The 17186-nt window shown below is 46.0% G+C and overlaps 1 long non-coding RNA gene across 1 annotated transcript in view; it reads right to left on the reverse strand.

The window, feature by feature from the left end:
- LOC144806271 (uncharacterized) overlaps window positions 1–17186 on the reverse strand; it is a 589459-nt gene that overhangs the window by 162937 nt on the left and 409336 nt on the right. The window lies entirely within an intron of this gene.

Here is a 17186-nt window from a genome sequence, read left to right on the forward strand (position 1 = left end):
TCAGCTGCCACTAAAAGATCGTCAACGTATTGAATCAAAGCTGCACCCGTCGGTAAAACAAAGGCATCAAGTTGACCTTTAAGTGCTTGGCTGTAGATTGACGGACTCTCACAGTAGCCCTGTGGAGCGCGTTTTAGCCTAAAACTGCGACCACCTAATGAGAATCCGAATAGGTCTCTGCTTTCCTCGGCAATCGGAATGCTAAAGAAAGCATTCTTTAGATCGATCACTGTGAACCAGGAGGCAGATGCCGGAATCATTGTTAGTAAAGCCGTAATGTCAGGGACCACAGGAAATTGAGGAACCACTATTTTATTTACCTCTCTCAAATCTATAACGAAACGATACACAGGAGGTTTAGTTGGGTCAGTTCGTTTCAGAATTGGCAATACAGGGCTATTACACACGTTTCCACGAGTTTCTTCAACAACACCTTTTCCAATGAGATCATGGACGATTGCCAACAGTGCTCGTTCGCCCTCAAGAGAAATACGATATTGAGGTAAACGTGGTAATCGCGCATTTGGTTTCAATTGAATCACATAGGGTGGAATGTCTAACAGGCCCACATCATTGGGACCTGTGGCCCATAAGGACGCAGGGAGGGAACTCAATTCCGGTGGGAATTTATCGACCGACAAATACATGGGAGAGATCACTCTCCGTCCCAATGTAAGTTCCACTCCCTCGGGGGAACAATACAATGTTGCATATAATCGTTTCAACAAATCCAGGCCCAAAAGATTCTCACCACAACCTGTAGATAGAATCAGTGGAGCCGTTAGCTCACAAGGTCCAATCATAAGAGGCAAAGGACTAGAGACTGGGTTACTAACAGGGGCGCCGGAGAATCCAACAGAAACGTTCGTTAAGCCAGACAAAGGTGTGCCAGGGAGTTTCGAATGCATGATGGAACTTTTCGTCGCACCAGTGTCTAACAGAAAAGGCTCAACTACACCCAATGTAGCCACTGCAACGTAAGGCCCACTCTGATCGACCGGAACTGACACTACTCCCTCTCTTTGTCGTTGGCTGTCCTAGTAATGGTCATTTACAACATTCTCATGCTCTACGTAATAATTGTCCACATTATACTGTGCAGATCGGACTGACCCTGCATTTCGCTGGTCAAAACAATTATTTGCATCTGATTGATTTTGATGACGATCAATCTGATTGTGGGATGAACCACGACCTCTACCACGTGGTGCCTGTTGAGGACCACCACCACGGTTTCCACGTGTCGACACACCATTCAGACGGTCCCGTAAGGCGAGACAGTCATATTTTAGGTGTCCCTCTTTCTTACAATATGCGCACTGATTATACCCAAGTGAAGATCTATAATCAAAATTGTCAGAACGCGACTGCATCCTATCAGGCTGTGCTCGTGGTCGATACTGCTGTTGTGAATCATTTTGGTTTGATCGTGGAGGGTATGCTTGCTGCAACAAAACCTTCGTTTTTAGTTCCTTCGTTTTCTTCTCTACACGATCACTTTCTTCCTTTTCCCTATTCTCATAATACTGGGCCGTTGCTAGTATTTGCGCAGGGGTTGAAACTGCCCACGCACTCTCTGAATTCTTTAATTTGTTGCATAGCTCAGGCAGCAAATTCGACACAAATTTGTCAACGAATAACCGCTGGCCTCCCTCAGCGCCCATGTCCTGGCCGCTGTGGTCGACAAACGCTTCCTCGAACCTTGTAAAGAAATCTGAGACACTCTCGTCTTTCTTCTGCTTACAAGCTGATAACTTATCCCAGTTCACCTTCATCGCTGGCATGAGAGTTTTCATGAGCGTAATTATTTTCTGAGGCAAATCTAAGATTAGCTGGTCAGGCTTAGCCCCACCAACTTGTAGTCCATCAGCCGTTATCAGTGCAGCCCAATCACCTCCTAATTCAACTGCATGATCGGCTTGACGAATTTTAGCCCAAACTGGTTGCGGTACAACATTGCCAAACAACATGTCGATATCGGCAAGGTTCATAATAGAAGCTTCCACCAGTTGCGATAACTCCTTATAATAACCAGCCGGATTTTTACGCGGATCGGGCAAGGATTTCTTCACTTGCAAAACTTCCGATCGTTTCCATGGAAGATGTATCCATACCCTTCGAAAATGGGCTAGAACCGGAGGGTTAGCAGCAGGGTCACCAGGCACCCAAAGTGGCGGAACCTCTCTCATGGGATACTGACCAGGAACCGCTTTCCAGTTCTCAGTGGTATCATCTGATGACACCCGAGAATGTGCTGTGGGTCTGAACGCTAATAAGCGTTCCACGGCACGTCGTACATCTTCTCCTATAATCATACCGTTCGAAAAGTGACTCTGAAGTTCAATTATGTCGGACGGTACATTATCTACATCATCATTATACCATCCTTCCCTCAAAAAGTTACACATCTCTTCAAATACGAATCTCTGCGTAGGCTCGTTAAACTGAGAAAACGTATTGAAAACTACACGTGGAGTGTAGTTGGCAGGATGTCTTATCCACCTATGTGCCATTGTTATTAATGTCTCTTTCTCCCTACCACTAGGGATCTGACTCCGTCTCTGAGGAGTTTCAGATAAATTAGACGAAAATAACGGACCAGAAAGAGGTGAATAAAGGGTAGCAACAGAGTTAGGAACCCGCTTACGAACAGAAGGGGAAAGAAAAACAGGGGCAACAACACTGGAGGTGAAGGAAGGCATAGTAGGAACGGATAAGGTAGTCGGAGTAGCAGAAACAACAGTCCGCGAAGGTACAGGTACAGGAGCAGTAGGAACAAGGACAGGTGGTGGAACAAACGTAGGGTTAACAGCGGGCTGTCCCGCAGCCGCTGGAGCAACAAGGGGAACAACAGGAGGTACTACAGGAGGAACTACAGGAGCAGTAGCACCTTGTACATAAGGAGGTGGTGATTTCATCAAATATGATAACAAGGAATCCTCCTTCAAATCTTCTTCTTTCTTCTCCAAACTATTCGGTAAAACTGGGTAACATTTATCTATTTTCATGTGATGCAATCTAGTAGAGATTTCCATTTCCTTTTCTTCTTTATCCTGTTTATATTCTCGTATAGTTTGCATTATCGGAACGAACCCTTGCTTTTGATCCTTTTTAAGTTGTTTGATTTCTTTCTGCTTGGCCTCTTTACGCCATATCCGAAAAGAATCAAACATAGCTGGCCTAGCTTTCTTTAAAAATAATTTAGCCTCAAGATTATCTAAAATCGAAGGTTCAAAAGTTCCATGTGGTGGCCATCTAAGGTCACCGTCTTTCTTCGTATAGCGAACCCAGTAATCATTATAGATTATAGGACCTACACCATGTCGACTATAAAGATCATGTATCGGAGTTCCAACTGGAGGTATCGGACACGAGTCCTCCAACCGGGAATCCATTGCGCAACATTGGAAAATACGAAACAAACCACTATGGCTAGGCATCGTGCACACTAACCTAGTATCAAACTTCAAGGATTACCGAAGCAATAAAACCTTGTGTAAGTCAAAACCCTCGGTTTTTGGCAATTGCAACTGTCAAATAATACTAAGAACCAATACTAAGAACCACAAATGCAATGGAACCATGCAATACAACAAAGCCTTAAGGCTATCACAAAGCTCGGAGAGCTAACAACAAAGCCTGAGGAGGCTATAACAAAGCTCAGTGAGCTATTACAACAAAGCCTTAAAGGCTACAACAAAGCTTTCAAGAAGCTAGAACAACCACTAAGGACTGGGAGCGACCCACAAATACTTAACTCAGAACTTCAATGGCGTCACCAGGAAGGCCCGTCTATCGTCTCGCTTGTACGTAAGGTCTGCGCCGGGTGTCGAAGACAGGTCGACAGTCAGGGCATCGGTCCGTCGCAGCCGTCAGGAGGCGGGAATCTTCGCAGGGAAAAACTTCGGGCCACTTATTTCGACAACAGGATCGATGAAGCGGGGTGCACCTTCCCTCGGAGATTTCACACGAAGTTCCTCACGATCATCAGGCTTTGGACCGGTACCGCTGAAGTCGCCCCACGTTGGGCGCCAACTGAAGGACTGGACTTTTAACAGTACCAGCGGTGCCAGGGAACAACACCTATAACCTTCATGGGATACCTGTTTCTGCGCACAAACTACAGAGACACGGGATACTTCCTTCGGCGTCAAAGATCAGCGTTTATTACTGCAGGGAGGCAAAAGTCACAAGAAGTACAACAGTGTGTAGGTTCTGAGAGTCTGCTTCAATTTGTATATGTAGGTCGCTCTCTTTTATACAAAAATGTTGCCATTGCACAACGTGTGAACAAAAGGTTACAATTCAGTTCCCACAGTAAAACTTCAAAAGGGTCGCTTTCATGTGTTCAGAATCCCGGAACATAATTACAATAGCAACGCCGGTTCTCAACTGTAAAAGTACATCTTCCCACCATTAGGCACACCCATTAGAGTTGTAAATGACAAAGAAGAAGAGACAAGAGCAGCTGCAAGGAAGTCAGACACGTGTAGAGAAAAGAGTGGGGGTAATATCGGAAGCATGATCGTAGGATCAAAGAGTTGGATCCATCGCCTGCAAGGCTGTCACAATAGACCGGTACAACCAGATTACCCTCAAGCTGGGCCATCTGCCTTCGCTGTGTCATTCCTCCGGCCATAAAGACGCATGAAAGGAATATGCGTCTTCCGCAAGGCTTTGGGAACTAGAGGGTCAAGGAGCGAACAGTTACCTGCTCGCTGACTACGTGAGGGCAAGAAACAAAATGGATGCCGTATCTAAAATGGAACCCAAGGGTTTAGATGAAGAACACGTAATATTAGACGAACCCTGGCAGGTAGTGTAGCGAAATTTCGCACACTTGCCGAACTCGTCATTTGCGGTTTGTAGATACCAAACTCGTCCATATTCGGCAATGCCCAGAACATCGTAATAATTCTTACGGAACCTCACTTCCGGAGGAAGCCGTTGACGTTCCGTAGGTCCAAGATAGGACGCAGGCCTCCTTTGTCCTTCTTGGGCACCAGAAAGTAGTGGGAGTAGCAACCACACCCTACTTCTGGCCCAGGAACGCGCTCGATGGCCCCCTTGGCCAAGAGGGCCGTAACTTCCTCCTGCAGAAGTGTCAAGTGGTCCCCCGACACACGGTGGTTCTGCGGTGGCATGGCTGGAGGAGTGGACTCGAAGGGGAGGGAGTAGCGCCTTCGAACGAGCTGCAGCACCCACCTATCCGATGTAATCGCGCGCCAGCGGGAGTGGTGATGGCGAACCCTGCCACCCACTGGCGTCACGTGAGCCCGAAAGCTCGGACTAGGAAGATTTGGAGGCTGCAGCGGGGGGAGGTGTGGACTGACCTCGCCGCTGCCCTCTACCGCCACCACGGCGGAATCCACGGCCGCCACCGCGCTGGGGAGCGTTCTGCGGCGCGTGGCTGGCAGCACGTGTGGGACCGCCCCTTCCTTGGCCACGAAAGGGGCGAAACGAACCCGTCTGCTGGCGCTGGGTCGAAAGACCCAAGGACTTGGCCGTGACCCTGGAGTCCTTGAAGCGCTCCAGCGCGTGGTCCGCCTTGTCACAATGTGGAAAAGTAAATTTTGCCATGTTCTGTGTCCCTACGTGTCCTCCATCTTATGTTATGTGTGCATGATTAATATGCATATGTATTCCCCATGTTTGATTAAAGACGCAATTACAGTTGGGTCCACCTTTAGTATGCCAGTTCCCAGTTCTCGTGAATACTACGAATATCAGGCCTATGTAAAGTTACGTTGCCACGTTTCTCAGTGTGCACGTTATTCCATTGTAAAGTCCCCGTTTCTAGGCCTCAAAAGGGCCCGGACACCAGATTCAGCTTCTGTCTCCTGAGCCCTCGCTGAGGAGCGATACAGCCCCCACCTGTATTCCTGACCCTTCACTTACTTCCTGCCTCACAGTGCCCGGCCCAGCCTGGCTCTGCCTACGAGTCTGCCAAGAGTATGTTATGATTCTAGTTATCAGTCCAGCCCTCCTTCTCTGCATTCCTAAGCTACTGAATCGCATCAATAGTTTCCGTCATTGTCTAGCCTTTACGTCTCCATGTAAGAGAAATACTGCATTTAATGGTCATTTAATATTCTTCATCACGCACTACATGTAGAATAATGCATGCTCCAGTCTTAGAGTCTGTTAGCCTTTACCCCGATAACTTTTGGATTCTATCAACATGTTCTCTAAACATCAGATACTAGATACTGTTTAGGTACATGTCGCCCTGACTCTCCAGACTTCAGTCTCTGCTCCTAGCACAGAGTTTATAGCCCCCAGCTTCTCCTAGTAACACGTCATTGTCAGTTTGCGCGCACCATTAGGTTAGAGGTCCCGGCTCCTTAGGTAGCCCCCTCCATGTTTCCGCCCCATTTATGACATATTCTGTTACGTTTACATCACATGTCTATGTATACGCCTCTTGTTACACCCACTTTCACCCTTATCTTTCGCGACTGCTATTGACCACACCCACTGCTCCGCCTACTGTATTCACTGTAATGCAATTGTTTTAGTATATATATGTTGTACATTGTTATTAAAGTTAGCGCGCTCATCCCAGATCCAGCCCCGGCAGCTGCCGGGCCCTGTCATCTTATTCCTGTGCAGGTTGTCCTGTTCCTGTCCTTTATGCTGTATTAAACCTGCAAACTCCTATTACCTCGAATCTTGACTCTTATTTATTGAGCTATCTGTTATTGCTATGTCCAGTAAAACCTAGATCCGGTATTATTTATTTATATACCACATAATGGCGCCCGAATAGGGACTTGCCCTTTCCCCACGCGCCGGTGAAGCCACGCCGGCCCCCTGACCCTCTGCAGCCGTGACGGAACTCTTCTGCGCACCGGCAGATATTTCTGCTTCAAGTATCCCTCAGGCCCACGGAGGAGACGGAGGTGGCGGTCCAGCATCCAGACGAGGCGGTGGAGGAACGCGGCGAGTCCCGACCAGAGCCCAAGCCGAGAGTCCAAGGTCCGAGGTATCCGGAGGCCCACCCGTAACAGAAGTCCGAGGTTCGTCCGTCCGGCGTCGAAGTGGTCCAGTCCAGTCCGAGGCCTTCCGTTCTTGCTGCCCGGTGAGTACCGTTGCTGGGGTAGTATCTAGACAGGGTCAATCTAATTGTCTCTGGTCCGTGGGTTTTGGTGGTACACAGACCCAAAACGAAGTGTCCATTTCGGTGGATGCGGGTCCTGACGTGTCTCTTTATGAGACCGGTAAGTTTCGTACTGTTTTAGCAGTGCATCTAGTTTCTGTTCTAGTCAGTTCTGTTCTCGAGAAAATTCATGTATTCTGTTTTCCGTATTCCAGGTAGTATTCTGTTCGAACTGTTATTTTAAATGTTATTCATGTATTTTTAACGTCGTGGTATGAATGTGGAGTAATTATCGTGTTCATTGTGTATTGTATGGTGTCTAGATTACAGTTCAGTTATGCCTTTATTCTCGAAACTACGTCAGCTAAAAACTAGAAAAGGTCTGCTAGAAGCAGCAGTTCCTGTCCCGCCTAGGGACAGTCCAGGTCATTTTATGTATCAGAAGCATGGCATAAGTGCCATATTATATCTAGATTTATGGGTAGAGTATACCAAAGAGTTAGAGGAAAAGTATAGATGGCCCGTATCAGGTACGTGGGATGCCGAGTGCATCATGAGAGTAGAAGAAGCATTATGGAAAAAGAAAGCCAGACAGTCACAGAAAGATGCCATCGAGTTATGGCGCAAAGAATCTCATAAAAGAACCGAAAAAGAAATCAGAAAGTCAGAACTAAGTAGAGAATCCTTGGAACGAGCCCAAGAAAGGGAATTAATCGAGATAGGTGAACAAGTTAAAACCGAACAGTCAGACAGACAGAGGAACGCCCTTATTAAGGGTATGTATCCTCTTCTTGCCGAGGGCTTGCCAAAAGCGACCCCGGAGGCATCTAGTAATTTTCCGCCACCACTAGTTCCGACCAAGCTACGTCATAGACCGACCGCAGCTGATATATTTATCTCGTCCTATTTGGACGACACAGTCCCAGAATATGCGAATCCTGTTCCGCCAGTCCCTGTAAATAATGTAAATCCTGCTCCTCCAGACACCGGGGCACCTTTTGCAGTACCTGCTACGGTACCCCCGGTCCAGCCTACATTACAATTTCCCACTCTGCCAGCACGAAGAGTATCAGTAGACGATTCTAGTTTAGGGGCCGCAGGAGGAGGTCCTCCTGGTACCCCGCCACCACACCAACGTAGAACGTTGGCCGAGTTACATGAATGTGCGTTACAGCGTACGCCCAAATATAAGTCCGTTGCAGATATCCGACGAGCTCTCACTGAATGCCGCTATGATCCAGTTGCAGGTGATGATAGTACAGTAATATATTCCATCCGTGTAAGACGGGTGACCGGGTATTTAGACACCCTACCGGATATGAAAGGAGATCTAGACAGAATATATCGTTTCATCCGTACAGGGGATGATCCAGAAAGTATTGGCGAAGCCATGTCTCAAAGGAAAGCTGAGATCCAGCTCATGATATTAAAGTTTCTGATTAATTGTCTAATAAGAGAACAAGATTACCCGACTAAAGATCCGGCCGAAATGAGAATCCTGACAAGGTGGAGTGATAATATAGCCGAGGGTAAGCACAAGACTATCAGTAGTATAGAGAGTATGTACAAGAAAATTCGTAAAGAAATACTAAAGTTACACGAACAACGTAAAGCAGCACAAGTAAGCGAGAAAGAAAATGACTCTACCGAAGAGGTAGACGACGAGAATCCCACTAGAATAGCGTATGTAGGTAGAACTAGACTTTCCGACCGACATTCACGTCTAGATTACAAGAAAACTGTTCCTTATCCAGCACCAGAACAAGGTTCTCTAGAACAAGTATTTCAAGCTACCGATCACATTCTGAAATCACGAATCGGTTACAGTGAATTAAGTACTATGCATGAACAAGAACTAGCCCGATCAGCAGTCCGATGGGCTACTGATTCTACCACTTTTCCAGACGAAATAGTGGCACAAATGTTTCTGAAACTGCCCCCAGCCGAGCAGCGACTGGTGGGTATGTACATGATCCAGCACCTCATTACCCTGTATGAGGGTCAACATTCTGATCCTGGTCCGTTACACGATGTTCTGAACGAGTTACTCCAGTATAGATGGAAAGGTCTAGGTACCGATTTAATTAGTGTCATTCTTGAACAGCGCCACAAATATAGTATGTTTTTGAACCCGCATTTTGTTCATGTCTCACCCCCAGAAAGTAAACCCTTTTATATAGACAGACAGAATCCGTTACGAGAAGTACACCCAGTTAGGACAGCAGATGGTGAAATGCAACGAGTGTTTGTTTACACTCCGATTACAAAGATGGAACTCTTAGAGATGAAGAAATTAATTCCCTGTCATGATAAAGATCCAGCAGGGTTCCACCGAGAATTAAAGGACATGCTCCGTATGGGAGAATACACGTATCCAGACATAATTAAAATGTTAAAGGTCCTGTTGCCCGCAGGGGTATATGAAAAACTCAAGGAAAAAGAATGGGAGGTGGGAGAGAAAAAGATCGACTGGGCAGTTCTAGAAGCTGAAGATAAGATACGAGTACCAGGTACCGGTCTAGGAGAAAAATGTAAAGAATTACCTGAACTGTTAATACAAGTTTTGCCAAGATTATTAGCCACTAAAAAGGAAGACTGGGATGCAATCTCAGCCTGTAAACAGAAACAAGACGAAGACACTAGTGATTTTTATTCTAGATTTGAGAAATGCTTTAGTATCAACAGTGGCCTCAAGACAAGTAGCGAATCATACCCTCATCTTTTTGTTACTAAATTAGTCGAGAATTCAAGTCCACAAGTTAAGAACCGAGTTTTGAAAGTCGAAAGTACCTGGCAAGCTAATACCCCGTCCCAGATGTTACAGATGCTTCAATACCACCAGAATAGAATCAGAGAAGAGCAAGATCACGAGAGAAAACGTATGAAAGACACGAAAATGAAAGTACTAGTTGCACAATCTGTTCCTCAAGACAGTCAGAAGAGGGGTACGAATCAAGCCAGTCATCCTGCAGCTCCCGTTAAAGGGAACTGCAATTATTGTAAACAGCCAGGTCATTTTATAAACGAGTGTGCAGTTCAGAAACATAATATAGCTACCGGTAAGACTAAAGAAAGACCACGTCCGCCTAGACAAGAACAAGTTTCACAGACTTCTCAGCCACAGAATGCACAACAGACAGTTCCAGCACCGCAGCCTATTGCTGCGACACAGCATGTTACACAGCAGATGTACCAGTATGCACAGTCCGAGTATCCAGAGTATCAGCCATATTCATGAAACAGCCTAGAGAGGGAGGTAGGCTTGCCTCTCATCGAGATACCTGTAGATCAAGAGGGTCCCTATGTTCATAGTCAAGTATTAGGGAAAGACAGAAAGTTTCTGATTGATACAGGGGCAAGTAGGACCACCATCAGTCACGCCGAAGTTCCAGGGGCTCCGCTCTCAGGCTCTAGAAATGTTTCCCTTGAATTTTCAGGAAAGCCTATTGTAAACGAGATATCTAAGCCAGTTACTCTAGAAGTAGGTCCATTGTCCCGCACTACTGATCTGTTACTTACGAAGTCATGCCCAGAAAATTTATTAGGTATTAAAACACTGAAAGAATTAGGTGCAGTTATTTGCTGCTCCCCAGAGGGAATACGACTGTTCTTACGTGACTTCAAGGGTCACTATGTATTACGAGATTTTGATCCGAGATTGTCTAATGTTCCGCAGCATTTATGGGCGCAAGGTCCAACTGATGTTGGTTATATGCAAATCACACCCCATCGTGTGACTCTCAAGCCAGGTGTAGTGTTGCCACGAATCAGACAGTACAGATTGCCACCTGAGGCTGTAGCAGCCTTATCCAAAATTATTGACGAGCTCATCGCTCAAGGAGTAGTTGTAGAAACTGACTCCAATGTATGTAATTCTCCGATCATTCCAGTCATGAAACGTACTGATCCAAATGCACCTCCAGTATATCGATTAGTGATTGACCTTCGAGAACTCAATAAATGTATTATTCCCCAGTACCCAGTTGTCCCAGATATCTCTTCCCTACTGACAGCCATTGATTCTGAAGCCTCATTTTTTTCAGTCATAGACCTCAAGAACGCATTTTTCAGTGTCCCCATTCATCCAGACAGCCAGTTTCTTTTCGGATTTTGTTTAAATGGAAGGAGCTATATGTTCACACGAGCTCCTCAAGGTTTCACAGAAAGTCCTAGTATTTACAGTCAAGCACTCAAGAGACAACTAGACAACATTCACATGCCAACTGACACTGCCCTGCTCCAGTATGTCGATGATCTACTGATCACAGCCCGTTCTGAACGTGCTTGCGAGCGAGCATCCCTTACAGTTCTGTATTTTCTAGCCGAGATGGGGCACAAGGTGTCCCCTTCGAAGCTTCAATTCTGTGTCCAGCAAGTTATCTATTTAGGCCACTTACTGTCCAAGAGGGGTAGGCAGTTGACACCCGACCGTATCCAGTTAATAGCGAGTCTTCCTCAGCCCAAGACCCACAAGGAGGTACGTGCTTTTATCGGCCTCACTTCTTATTGCAGACAATGGATTCCTCAGTATGCATTTCTAGCCAAACCACTGATACAGTTAACGACACAGGAGGCAGCCGTATCGACTGTTCTCCCTTGGACATCTGAACATACACTTAGTTTTAATGAGTTAAAGAAAGCTCTATGCCAAGCTCCAGTTCTAGCTACACCGAACTACAGTAAGCCTTTTACACTTTTCGTCACTGAACGTGAAGGTACAGCATTATCTGTTCTCACACAAGATCAAGCAGGACAATACAAGCCTTGTGCTTATTTTTCGAGCACATTAGATCCTGTAGCCCAGGCTCTGCCTGCGTGCCTCAAGTCAGTTGCAGCCACAGCACTAGCTATCAGACAAAGTGATTCCATAGTATTAGGACACTCCCTGACAGTACAAGTCCCACACTCCGTGGAAGTTCTTTTAAACCGAACACAGACTCAGCACTTGACAATTGCACGTTTAACAGGTTATGAATTGACACTGTTCCAGCCACACATAGAAATCAGACGCTGCAACGTTTTAAATCCTGCTACACTGTTACCATCAGTTACTTCAAATCATGCCACACACGACTGTGTGGAAGTTGTTAACACCATGGCAAAGCCAAGACAAGATCTGACAGATATTCCATTACCAGATCCCGACCTGACACTTTATGTGGATGGTTCATGTATGAGAACAAGTACAGGAGAACTAGTAGCCGCGTATGCAGTGACTACTGACACTGAAGTTATAGAGACACACCGTATTGACACTCTGTCCGCTCAAGCAGCAGAGCTAGTCGCTCTGACCCAAGCCTGTATACACGCTAAGAACCTGAAAGTTAATGTTTACACAGATTCACGTTACGCATTTTGAGTCGTACACGACTTTGGAGTGCTCTGGCAGGAGAGAGGTTTCATGACTTCTCATGGAACCAAGATTCAGCATGGTCTCCTTATTCAAGCTCTGTTAGATGCCATACACTTACCGACATCCATTGCTATCATGAAATGCAAAGCACATACGAAAGTTACTGACATCATTTCTCAAGGTAATGATCTAGCAGATCGCACAGCCAAGCTTACAGCACAGACACCAGACATTCCAGTTAATCTGCCACAGACACACACTCCAGATCTAACTACCTGTATGACAGTTAAGGACCCTACTCAAGATGTCATAGATATCCAGTTACATGCTACTCCCGATGAAATCAAGAAATGGTCCGAACAAGGAGGGGTCCAGACAGATCAGGGATGGGTAACGAAGGGTAAAGCCACATGGTTTCTCCCCGACTCTATGGTTCAAGTCATTATCAATACCGCACATAGTCCAGCACATTTAGGTGAAAAAGCTATGTTAGACAGTATCCAGAACATTTGGTTCAACAAGCATTTACGAGCTGCAGCCAAGCAGAAAGTCCGTACCTGTATGATATGTTGCCAGTTCAATCCAGGTAAAAGTGTCTCGGTGGAACAAGGTGGATTCCAGCCCCCTGACCACCCTTTTGAAGTCCTCCAGATGGATTATATTCAGATGGAGCGATGTCGAGGTTTCAAGTATGTCCTCGTAGTTGTATGCGCTTTGTCCAGGTGGACAGAGGCATATCCAGTTCCAGATTACACAGCCGCGACCACTGCCAAGCAGTTGGTTCGTGAATTCTTCCCCCGCTACGGACTCCCAAGAGTCGTATATTCTGACAACGGCCAGCCATTCTCATCTGAGCTCATGAAACATATTTCCCTTTTGTTAGGGTACCAGTGGAAGTTCCATTGCGTACGCCATCCTGAGGCAGCCGGTCTCGTAGAGAGACATAATCAGACCCTGAAAATCCGCATTGCAAAAGTATGTAAAGAGAAAGGTGTGGACTGGCTAGTAGCTCTGCCAGTTGCTCTGTTTTATATGCGCATGGTCGCACATTCCAGATCAGGTCTGTCCCCGTACGAGGTCGTATTCGGCCGCCCCCCTAATATGTGGGGTACACCTAGACCCCGAAGTATTACCGATGTTTCAAGTAATATGCTGACAGATTACCTAGCTTCCTTTATGTCTGCCCTACACTCTTGTCGTTCACAGGTTGCCGCCGCATTTCCAGACAATACCGAGGTGGCACCGCATGAAATCGTTCCCGGATGCATGGTTCTTGTGAGGAACTTTGATCGTTCAAGTCCGCTGGAGCCCCGCTGGCGGGAGCCGAAGTTGGTCCTCCTAACCACCCGTACAGCCGTGAAGTTGGAGGGGAGAAAAGGCTGGGTGCATCTGTCGCATATAAAGAAGTTTTATGGACTGAAACCTGTTTCAAAGAACATTTCCGAGGATTTCAAAAACTGCCAAAGTACTATTCTTAAGGACTGTCCCGCAAAAGACATTGACACGAACCCTTCCCTGTTAGAGAAAACTCTGCAGCAGGAGTATAAGCTTAAATTAAGGTCTAGTAAAATAAGTCAGCCAGTTTGATTGTCTAAGTCCTCCCCTAGGTGAAACGGTTAGACCGGTTTCTGACATGTATATAATAGACCCCCACAGAGAGAGAGTTAGTGAGAACTCTAAAAGTTGCACTATTATTTTATGTTTTCTGCTATATTTCAGCATTATGATTTCCTGCACCAGTTATGCATTTTATTTGTGTTTTCCAGTTTCTCATGTAAATAAGTCTGCTAATGTTACAGTAGAGCATACGTTTAGTGATCTGCCTCCTCATGAACTCTCTTATCGTCTTGCTATGCGTAATAATTCCTTCATCCGCATGTTACATTATTCACACCAGACCAGCAATGCCACTAATTGTTGGGTGTGTGGTCGACTCCCCCCTTTCCAGACACCGAAGGGAGTTCTGCCACTCTTTCCTTATCCATTTTCACATAATGGTTCGTGTGGAGCATGGTCCACGTTAACGTCATCCTCAACAGATATGTTTTTTCTTAACAGTACATGTTTCCCAGACAAGCAAGGTCTTCCCCACAGAACAGGGTTAGATCTAGAAAATGAAGTTTATAATTTGGGTAATTATTCTTCGAATTTTATGGTCCTGAATGTTCAGTCTGATTCTACTCCAGACTTACCTGCTATTTCAGTATTACCAGTCAAAGGTGAATTGTGTGTCCAGAATAATGGTTCCATACATGTAGGCCATAGTGATTGTACTACTATTGTCAAGTATAGTGACAGTAGGAAATCTATTTTCAAAGCTTCACGTCATTCTTATTTTGTTTGTGGTCAGACCGCATATGTTCGTCTGCCCCTCGATTGGGAGGGAACCTGTTACATTTCCTTCCTACTGCCACCAGTTTTTCTAGCCCCACCTGACTATCATAGGAATTCCCACCTAGTACATACTAGACACAAGAGAGACCTCCCGATTGTCGATTATACTGAAACTGCTCTAGAACAATACATAGATATCAATAAAGGTGTCCTCCCTTACTTAGGTACTGTTGTAAATAGTAAACTGATACGTAGATTAACCAGAACACTTGAAGCAGTAGTGATTGAGACTACTTCTGCTCTAGGTAACTTAACCGAAGAGCAATCCTTTATGAGAATTGTCGTGCTCCAGAATCGTCTCGTCCTTGACGTCATACTGGCCGATAGGGGCGGGGCATGTAGAGTCATCGGATACAGTTGCTGCATTTTCATTCCTAATAACGCACCGTCTGTTTATTCAGCTATAACCAGACTCCATAATATTGCCCATATGTTACACCAAAATCCAGGCACCTGGACATGGTCCGGTTGGTTCTGGAATACAATTTCCGCCTGGGGATGGAAAGTATTGTCATTTCTAGGTATTGCAGTAGCGATCATATTCAGTTGCTGCCTCTGTTTACAATGTGGCCCTGCGATTTGCGGCATTTGTGCTACATCTTGTATTCCTAGTCTCGAGTCCCGTTCTAAATCCAGTTCCAAGAAAATTCGAGACGAGCAAATGATACTGTATGAAATAATAGATGGTATCATGAATATTGATGTTTCCTGATGGAAACGTAGTGACAAGGAGGGAATGTGGAAAAGTAAATTTTGCCATGTTCTGTGTCCCTACGTGTCCTCCATCTTATGTTATGTGTGCATGATTAATATGCATATGTATTCCCCATGTTTGATTAAAGACGCAATTACAGTTGGGTCCACCTTTAGTATGCCAGTTCCCAGTTCTCGTGAATACTACGAATATCAGGCCTATGTAAAGTTACGTTGCCACGTTTCTCAGTGTGCACGTTATTCCATTGTAAAGTCCCCGTTTCTAGGCCTCAAAAGGGCCCGGACACCAGATTCAGCTTCTGTCTCCTGAGCCCTCGCTGAGGAGCGATACAGCCCCCACCTGTATTCCTGACCCTTCACTTTCTTCCTGCCTCACAGTGCCCGGCCCAGCCTGGCTCTGCCTACGAGTCTGCCAAGAGTATGTTATGATTCTAGTTATCAGTCCAGCCCTCCTTCTCTGCATTCCTAAGCTACTGAATCGCATCAATAGTTTCCGTCATTGTCTAGCCTTTACGTCTCCATGTAAGAGAAATACTGCATTTAATGGTCATTTAATATTCTTCATCACGCACTACATGTAGAATAATGCATGCTCCAGTCTTAGAGTCTGTTAGCCTTTACCCCGATAACTTTTGGATTCTATCAACATGTTCTCTAAACATCAGATACTAGATACTGTTTAGGTACATGTCGCCCTGACTCTCCAGACTTCAGTCTCTGCTCCTAGCACAGAGTTTATAGCCCCCAGCTTCTCCTAGTAACACGTCATTGTCAGTTTGCGCGCACCATTAGGTTAGAGGTCCCGGCTCCTTAGGTAGCCCCCTCCATGTTTCCGCCCCATTTATGACATATTCTGTTACGTTTACATCACATGTCTATGTATACGCCTCTTGTTACACCCACTTTCACCCTTATCTTTCGCGACTGCTATTGACCACACCCACTGCTCCGCCTACTGTATTCACTGTAATGCAATTGTTTTAGTATATATATGTTGTACATTGTTATTAAAGTTAGCGCGCTCATCCCAGATCCAGCCCCGGCAGCTGCCGGGCCCTGTCATCTTATTCCTGTGCAGGTTGTCCTGTTCCTGTCCTTTATGCTGTATTAAACCTGCAAACTCCTATTACCTCGAATCTTGACTCTTATTTATTGAGCTATCTGTTATTGCTATGTCCAGTAAAACCTAGATCCGGTATTATTTATTTATATACCACAACCAAACAGGCGACTGCCATCAAATGGCATGTCCATGAGGGCATTCTGGACGTCTGGCGAGAAGTTGGCAGATCTCAGCCATGCATGGCGACGAATCGCCACCGTCGTGGACATAGCCCGTCCCAGCGAGTCGGTCGTGTCGAGACCACACCGGATCGAGTACCTCGCCGCATCCCGGCCTTCAACCAAGGCCTGGTTGAGCTTGTCCCGCACTTCCTGAGGGCATTGCGGCAAACACTCCGAGACCGTATCCCACAGGGAGTGGGTGTAGCGGCCCAAGAGGCACGCGGTATTACAAGACCGCAGTCCAGCGCTCAAAGAGGAAAAGACCTTTTTACCAAATTGGTCATAAACGCTTTGATTCCCGATCGGGCGGGGCCGACGGGAATGCGGACTGTGAAGTGGAGG

Source organism: Lissotriton helveticus, chromosome 1_2 (assembly GCF_964261635.1).
Source record: "Lissotriton helveticus chromosome 1_2, aLisHel1.1, whole genome shotgun sequence".
Classification (NCBI taxonomy): domain Eukaryota; kingdom Metazoa; phylum Chordata; class Amphibia; order Caudata; family Salamandridae; genus Lissotriton; species Lissotriton helveticus.